Source organism: Schistocerca serialis, chromosome 5, assembly GCF_023864345.2.
Source record: "Schistocerca serialis cubense isolate TAMUIC-IGC-003099 chromosome 5, iqSchSeri2.2, whole genome shotgun sequence".
Classification (NCBI taxonomy): Eukaryota; Metazoa; Arthropoda; class Insecta; order Orthoptera; family Acrididae; genus Schistocerca; species Schistocerca serialis.
This window is the reverse complement of record NC_064642.1, coordinates 701,581,009-701,590,284: the sequence shown is the minus strand read 5'-3', so window position 1 is coordinate 701,590,284 and position 9,276 is coordinate 701,581,009.

The window sequence follows — 9,276 nt, the reverse complement described above, 5'->3', positions numbered from 1 at the left end:
AAATTAAGTTATTCGATTTCCGCAGTACTGAACAGCTGCCTCGATTAAGCAAGTGCTAGTAAGTTTTTGATGTCCTCCTTGCTCCGGCCGTCATAGATTATATTGGTGCCTATGTAGCAGAACTCCTTAAGTTCATCTACTTCGTGATCACCAATCCTGGTGTTAAGTTTCTCGCAGTTCTCATTTCTGCTACTTCCCATTACTTTCGTCTTCCTTCGATTTACTCTCAGATGATGTTCTGTACTCGCTAGACCGTTCATTCTGGATTTCAGAAATGCTGTTCCACTGAGACAGCAATATACAGTTTCACTATCCACATAACAGAGTCTTTATATAGTAAAATGTCACCAGTAGGAATTTTCTGTTACTTATCCAAAGCATTTGATTGTGTGAACCATGACATTATGTTAGAGAAATTACAATTCTGTGGTATAAATGGAACACCATATGAGTGTTTTAAGTCATATCTACAAAACAGGAAGCAAAAAGTCTCTTTATATGCTTCAAATGATTCAAAGGTTGTTTGCCACTTCATCTAACTGGGGTGACATTACACTAGGTGTTCCACAAGGTTCGATCATGGATCCCCTCCTGTTCTTGATATATGTGAATGACGTCCCTTCTTATGTGAAACAAGATGCTGAACTGACTCTGTTTGCTGATGATACAAGCATAATTATTAAACCAGTAAAAGAAAGATCGATAGAAAATGATACAAATAAGGTCTCTGGAAAAGTTATTAATTGGTTTTATGCGAATGGGCTTGCTCAGAACTTTGAAAAAACACAGTACATCCAATTTTCTGCTGCAAAAAGTATAATTCCTTCAATAAACATAACACATTAAAAGAAGTCAGTAGCCAGGATAGAGCATACTAAGTTTTTGGGTGTACACATAGATGAGAATCTTAATTGGAAAATTCATATTTTGGATCTCCTAAAGCAACCAGGTTCAGAATCTTTTGCAATGAGAATAATTGCCAATTTTGAGGATGTAGAAATTAGTAAGTTAACATACTTTGCATACTTCCACTCTCCCTGTCATACAGAATGATATTCTGGGGCAACTCAACACTTAGGCAAAAGGTATTCACTTCTGAAAAGAAAGGATTTAGAATAATGTGTGGCGTTCATAGTCGCACATCTTGTAGGTATATGTTTAAAAGGTTAGGAATTGTTAGAACTGCTTCACAGTAAATTTACTCGGTAATGAAATTTTTTCTGAACAACATGAACCAGTTTAAAAACAACAGCGACATTCATGATTACAATGCCATAAAAAAGAAAGACCTACACTATCCTTTACTTAACCTAATCTTTGGCAGAGAAGTGGGTAAAATATGCTGCTATAAAACTTTTCGATAAATTACCAGATGAAATACAATGTCTGACAGACAGCGGTAATAGTTTCAAAAAAAAATTGAAATCATACTCCTTGACAACTCCCTCTATACCGTAGATGAATTCTTGAATATGAGTAAATAAATCTGGAGATATGATATCTGCATTTTGTTCCACTTGAGGGAATGGGATAGATAATGGTAATATTTAGGTATAACACTACAATGTAAACAAAGAAACTTGTTTCCTGTGCACATTTCTTGTTCATTTGACACATTCCACATCACAACGGTTTTCCGTGCTATTGATCAATGGAACACGGAGCTAACTAACTTCCCTTCAGCAGATCCTGTAATTCTTCTTCAGTTTCACTGACAATAAGAATGTCATCAGCGAATCTGATCATTGACACTATTCACCTTGAATTTTTATTCCACTCTCGAACCTTTCTTTTATTTTCGTAATTGCTTCTTCGATGTAGAGATTGAACAGCAGCGGCGGAAGACTACATCTCTGTCTTACATCCTTTATAACCCGGGCGCCTCATTCTTCGTCTTCCAATCTTATTTTTCCCTCTCGGATTTCGGAGACGTTCTGTATTACACTCTTTCCCTATCGCTCGGAAATGCTGCGTGCATATTTCACGCTACGGCGTTGTTAGCCCGTCTCGGCCAGTGTGCACGTTACGCGCTGACGTCTTATGTCAACGCGGCTGAGGCAAACCACTCGTGGTATGTACAGGATAGCAGCGCGGGTGTGGGGTGTGAGGACACGCGGCCTGGAGTGTGGTTGCCAACCGCAGACGACGCCGCCGCCGCCGCCGCCCGGCGTCTGGGCTCTGCTCAGCGGACAATGCAGGTGTCGCGAACAATGGCGGCGCGAGTGGCTGCCACCCTCGTGGCCTAATTAATCTGCCGCTTGTCTGTCGGCGCGTTAATTAGCAACGGCGAGCCGAGATGCCACGGCGCTGGCAGGCGGAAGTGCCTGGCCGAGGCAGCCGGGTCCCCGCCGCCGCCACCGCCGCCTCGGCTTCTGCCGCCTCCGTGTAAATGCCGCTAATTGTGGCTGGCAAAGTGGGATATATATGCCCCCACCCCCAGCCAGAAGCAGCCTCCCAAGTGCCTTCTCTCTTACTCCACCTCCCCCATCTCCTCCTCCGTTCCTCCGCCTCTTCCCACCTCCTTCTTCGACCCTCACGTTCTTCTTCCTCGACTCCTGTTCCCAGTCGTCCCTTTCCCACTTGGGGGTCTCTGCGCATTTGTATCCTCCGTATCTGCCGCGGTCGAGTTCCCCGCGAGAGGACCCTGAAACGCGATATTATTCCTAGTGGCGGAATTCATTAGCATACTTGTTTCAGGCTGAAGCAGCGTGTAATCTGACTACTGTCTTCTGGATAACAGAAATGGCTCGGCGTTCCTCGAATTCGAAATAAGATCTATGGCATCTGTTTCGACAGTGAGCTCTTCATGTCCGTTGTGGAGACTAGATTAAGTTCTTGGTTCTGCATGTTTACTTAGATACGAACATGAATTGTGTAAGACGTGTATATTTCTATTGTCTATCGTCAAACCACAATTTATGAAAGATGTTTATATTTTCATTACTTAAAACTTCCGAGCTGAATTGCCGTGGTCCATATATAAAGCTGCTTCTCCTTCCTGACGTTTCGTCGCCTACTGCGGGCAACATCTTCTGAGGTGAGTCGGCGACCGGCTGCTAGGCGCTGGCGGTCCCGCTTATACGGGTGTTACAAAAAGGTACGGCCAAACTTTCAGGAAACATTCCTTACACACAAAGAAAGAAAATATGCTATGTGGACATGCGTCCGGATACGCTTACTTTCCATGTTAGAGCTCATTTTATTTCTTCTCTTCAAATCACATTAATCATGGAATGGAAACACACAGCAACAGAACGTACCAGCGTGACTTCAAACACTTTGTTACAGGAAATGTTCAAAATGTCCTTTGTTAGCGAGGATACATGCATGCACCCTCTGTCGCATGGAATCCCTGACGCGCTGATGCAGCCCTGGAGAATGGCGTATTGTATCACAGCCGTCCACAATACGACCACGAAGAGTCTCTACATTTGGTACCGGGCTTGCGTAGACAAGAGCTTTCAAATGCCCCCATAAATGAAAGTCAAGAGGGTTGAGATCAGGAGAGCGTGGAGGCCATGGAATTGGTCCCCTCTACGAATCTGTTGTTGAGAAACGTACGAACACTTCGACTGAAATGTGCAGGAGCTCCATCGTGCATGAACCACATGTTGTGTCGTACTTGTAAAGGCACTTGTTCTAGCAGCACAGGTAGATTATCCCGTATGAAATCATGATAACGTGCTCCATTGAGCGTAGGTGGAAGAACATGGGGCCCAATCAAAACATCACCAACACTGCTGCCCAAACGTCCACAGAAAATCTGTGTTGATGACGTGATTGCACAATTGCGTGCGGGTTCTCGTCAGCCCACACATGTTGATTGTGAAAATTTACAATTTGATCACGTTGGAATGAAGCCTCATCCGTAAAGAGAACATTTGCACTAAAATGAGGATTGACACATTGTTGGATGAACCATTTGCAGAAGTGTACCCGTGGAGGTCAATCAGCTGCTGATAGTGCCTGCACACTCTGTATATGGTACGGAAACAACTGGTTCTCCCGTAGCACTCTCTATACAGTGACGTGGTCAACGTTACCTTGTACAGCAGCAACTTCTCTGACGCTGACATTAGGGTTATCGTCAACTGCACGAAGAATAGTCTCGTTAATTGCAGGTGTCCTCGTCGTTCTAGGTCTTCCCCAGTCGCGAGTCATAGGCTGGAATGATCCGTGCTCCCTAAGACGCCGATCAATTGCTTCGAACGTCTTCCTGTCGGGACACCTTCGTTCTGGAAATCTGTCTCGATACAAACGTACCGCGCCACGGCTATTGCCCCGTGCTAATCCATACATCAAATGGGCATCTGCCAACTCCGCATTTGTAAACATTGCACTGACTGCAAAACCACGTTCGTGATGAACACTAACCTGTTGATGCTGCGTACTGATGTGCTTGATGCTAGTACTGTAGAGCAATGAGTCGCACGTCAACACAAGCACCGAAGTCAACATTACCTTCCTTCAATTGGGCCAACTGGCGGTGAATCGAGGAAGTACAATACATACTGACGAAACTAAAATGAGCTCTAACATGGAAAAAGCGTTTCCGGACAGACGTCCACCTAACATTTTTTATTTATTTGTGTGTGAGGAATGTTTCCTGAAAGTTTGGCCGTACCTTTTTGTAACACCCTGTATAGAGCGCTTCCCATACAGTTATCAACCTGTCCAGGAAGGAACTATCCAAAGAGCAAGTCTCTGTTCTCTCGAAAGGAGGAAATTTTGCCGTCACTCCATCACAGATTCCCACGGAAGATATTGTTGTCAATATAGAAGCAGGGATTCGTCTGTTATCACCGCATTCTGCCGATGAAATCAGGATGGAAACAGCCAGGATATTACGTAAAGCCAAGCCACCCAGCAGTAATTCATCCCTACGAGAAAGGAAGGCATTATGAGAGATCATTGAGGACAGGAATATTATTGTACTTACTGCTGATAAGGATAATGCTACTGTCGTGCTGAAGAGTGAGGATTATCATATAAATATCAGTGACCTCTTGGGTCCTACCACTATAAAAAACTGAAAAAGGACCGTACAACGAAAGTGTTAAATGGTACCCAGCGATTAATGAAAAGCTCTTCCATCCCTACAGAAGATAAAAAAAAATACCTTTGCAAAACGGAAGCTTAACCTCATAGCCTGTATGAGTTACCTAAGATACACAAGCTCAATGTCCCATTGAGACCGATAGTAAGCGCCATTGGGGCTCCTACTCAAGAGCTGGCTAGATATCTTGCTTCTTTGTTGCAGCCGTATATAGGTAAAACTGACACTCATGTTAAAAATTCCATGCATTTTATTGATAAACTGAGGGAAATCACAGTTAGTCCAAGTGACATCCTTGTCAGTTTCGATGTAGTATCCCTGTTCACCATGGTCCCTGTTGACGAAGCTTTTTCTTACATAGCTGATATGTTTCCTACTGATATAATAGCTTTCATTCAACATTTTCTATCCTCGACTTATTCTCAATATAACAACGAGTTTTATGAACAAATTGATGGTGTGTCCATGGGTAGCCCTCTGAGCCCTGCTATTGCTAATCTATTTGTGGAATTTTTCGAACAACATGTCCTGCAATCGGCCAAAAAAAAAAGCCCTTTGAAATGGTATCGATACGTGGATGACACCTATCTGATATGGAATCATGCTGAAGAGGAACTGACTGATTTTTTGGTGCACATAAACAGTTTAAATCCAAAGATACAATTCACCATGCAGAAAGAGAGTAATGGACAACTAATTTTTTTGGATGTACTGGTTATTAAATGGGCAGATGAGACTTTAGGGCACAAGGTATATAGGAAAGACACACACACCGATCGTTACCTACATAAGGATTCGGTTGGTTGGTTGGTTGGTTGTTTCGGGGAAGGAGACCAGACAGCGTGGTCATCGGTCTTATCGGATTAGGGAAGGATGGGGAAGGAAGTCGGCCGTGCCCTTTCGGAGGAACCATCCCGGCATTTGCCTGGAGTGATTTAGGGAAATCACGGAAAACCTAAATCAGGATGGGCGGACGCGGGATTGAACCGTCGTCCTCCCGAATGCGAGTCCAGTGTCTAACCACTCCGCCACCTCGCTCGGTAAAGGATTCGAATCATCATGCTACGCAGAAGAGAGGATTCATAAAAACTTAAGTTGACAGGGATAATAACATCTGTGAGCCAATTTATTTGCAAGATGAATTAAGCCATTTGCGAACGGCTTTCAAGAGAAATGGGTACACTGACAACGAAATAGATCGAGCACTCCGCCCTAGAAGAAAAGTGTCAGAAAATACACGACAATAACAACCGTCGGCTGGAAAAGTTTTTCTTCCATTTATTCATAACATCACGGACCGTATTGGGAAAGTTTTGGCCAAGTTTCAAGTGGAGACAATCTTTCGACCCACCAAGAAATTAGTGAAAGTTTAAGATTGGTGAAAGACGCACGACACCCCTTAGCCACCCCAGGTGTGTATAAAATTCCGTGTAGCTGTGGCATGGTTTATATTGGAACAACTAAAAGGAGTGTTAATACCCGCCTAACGGAACACAAAAGGAACTGTAGATTGGGACAAATTGGCAAATCAGCTGTAGCGGAACACGTTTTCAAAGACGGTGATCACGAAATAAAATTTAGTGAGACAAACGTGATAGCTAGGACCTCACATTATGGTACCCGCATGTATAGAGATCTACAGGCATGAAAATAATTTTAATAAAAAAGAAGGATTAAAACTAGACAAGGTATGGCGGTCGACTCTGTACCAACGAAGTGGCTATTGATTACCTATAATCGAGAGAGATGGCACTAGTCAGATATAGTTTTAAAGTCGAAAGCACGTAATGAGTGGTGGCGCCATCTAAGCGCTCTATATAAGCGGGACCTCCAGCGCCTAGCAGCCAGTCGCCGACTCACCTCGGAAGATGTCGCCCGCAGTAGGCAACGAAACGTCACGAAGGAGAAGCAGTTTTATATATGGACCACGGCAATTCAGCACGGAAGTTTTAATTAATGAAGACGCCGGCCGTGAAAGCTGACATGTTATGATGTTTATATTTTATTAATAGGATTATGTTGGAACAATTAATATTTGTCATTCTGAAAATAATTGTGGTAGCAGGAAACGTCTACACCAGAGTGTTGTTGGCGGGAGGGACCGCACATTGATATAATTTTAAAAAGGGCGGGAGAGACCGTGTATGGATACATTTTAAGAAAAGAGCGGGAAAGACCGCGCATTGATACATTTTGTAATGCTAGCAGGGATTGTCCGCACCAGAAAGCATTGTTGGCGGGAGAGACCGCACTTAAGCGTTCGTAGGAAGTCAATAGTAAGCGAGATGTGAAGCGAGTCGGTAGCAGGTCTGAAGCGAGAGGATGAGAGGAGCGGTGTGCCTGCCAGCCACCAGCTATGATTTACAAGAGATTATAAACGGATGCACAGAGACATCAGCTAACTATTATCATAAGAGGAACTAATATTATTGAATTCATTTTCTTTAGAAACTCAAGACTACTGAAGGTATGTTTGCGCAATGCTAGTTGTAAGATTATTGTAAAAATTAAGCCCCATTTGAACGTTTGTAAAATCATTTCATTACCAGCAATAAATATTTGAAGAATCGTTTTCAGAATATAGTTAATTTTGCCAGCAATATTGCATTACTGATTATAATCCATCCCAAAAACCATCAACGTAAAACTTCGCAAAATTTTGTTGTTGTCAAGAAAAAGTTTGACTATGAATTACGTAACTTCAGTCAAATTAATTAAAGAATAACGTCAGCTTTGCTATTAAAGAATAACGTCAGCTTTGTTAATAAATACAGCCACTTATTATGACAGCCCAGCAGCAGCTAATAGAGTATAGTAAAACAGAGTAAGTATATTCATGTCGCAGTTCGATGTAGCAGTCAGATGGCGATCCAGTAACAGTAAAAAAGGTAAGGAACAGTTTTGTGTTATTGTTTGGTAACGACTGAGGGCCACGACGACGACACATTCTATGTTTCGTCGAAATAATCTGCAAATCACTTTTAATAAGCAGCATTTAAATTTGTATGCGAAGATTGCACTTATTATTATTGAGAAAGAGAATTAATTTCAGAGGGAAGAATTCATTTGTTATTGTTAAGCAAGAGATAGAAATCCTAAGGGAAGGTTGCGTAACAAAAGAGATATAGAGGAGACGGGAAGGTTTCAATTGTTGCTTCAGATGTTTGCAATGAATGTGTTAGCTGCAACAGTAAAATACAGCACAGTTAGGCGCTACGGTAAAAATGACTTTTGTAATAGCTCTCCCTCCACCACTATGAGTTAATGGTCTTAACAGCTGTGTTAGTCTTCTTTTACTTGTCAAACTGGGCTCCCGATGCACCAGAGAGTAACTATTTCTGATTCATCTTCCTGTTGTAATATATGCAGCGAAATGTTAGCAATTCGTGTTGCCTCTGATCTTTCTCAGAGATATCTTAACTGTGCATAGAGGCTTGCATGGAGGTGGATATCGCTACAGACTTAAAGCTGTGCGCTGTCACGAAGCCGGCGCCTCCATGTTACATGCACCAAACGTCAGCCAGACTATTGTTTACATGGAGATTGTTTACAAGTTGCGCGTCGACTACGTGTATGCGCCGGGGATTGAGCACCCACACACATAATATCCACAAAATTTTGAATATTTCTCACTTGCCTTTAACAAAAAGTAATGAACTATTGAAACTCTAGGATGGAAGTTAAAATTTCTGATCTCTAAGACATGTTTGTTTCTGATGTCTTTGTGCAAATGCAACCAAGCAACACACTTTCTTTGACCAACACAAAGGCACAATCCCAAAATAAGTCGCACTCCACTGTGAATGGAATCACACCTTTTCGGCTTGCTTTCATCTTCCCTTACAAGTGACACGCTACAATTACGCTAACTCCACTCGTCAAACATTGTTTAAAATATCTGCATACCAAGCCGCGTGGGATTAGCCGAGCGGTCTTAGGCGCTGCAGTCATGGACTGTGCGGCTGACCCCGGCGGAGGTTCGAGTCCTCCCTCGGGCATGGGTGTGTGTGTTTGTCCTTAGGATAATTTAGGCTAAGAAGTGTGTAAGCTTAGGGACTGATGACCTTAGCAGTTAAGTCCCATAACATTTCACACACATTTGAACATTTTTGAACATCTGCATACCAATATTGAGCAATAATAAGGAATAATCCGAGATACAAGAAAACCGATTGTTACAGACTACCTCTATAGTTATTTTTTATGCATAATAGCCGCTG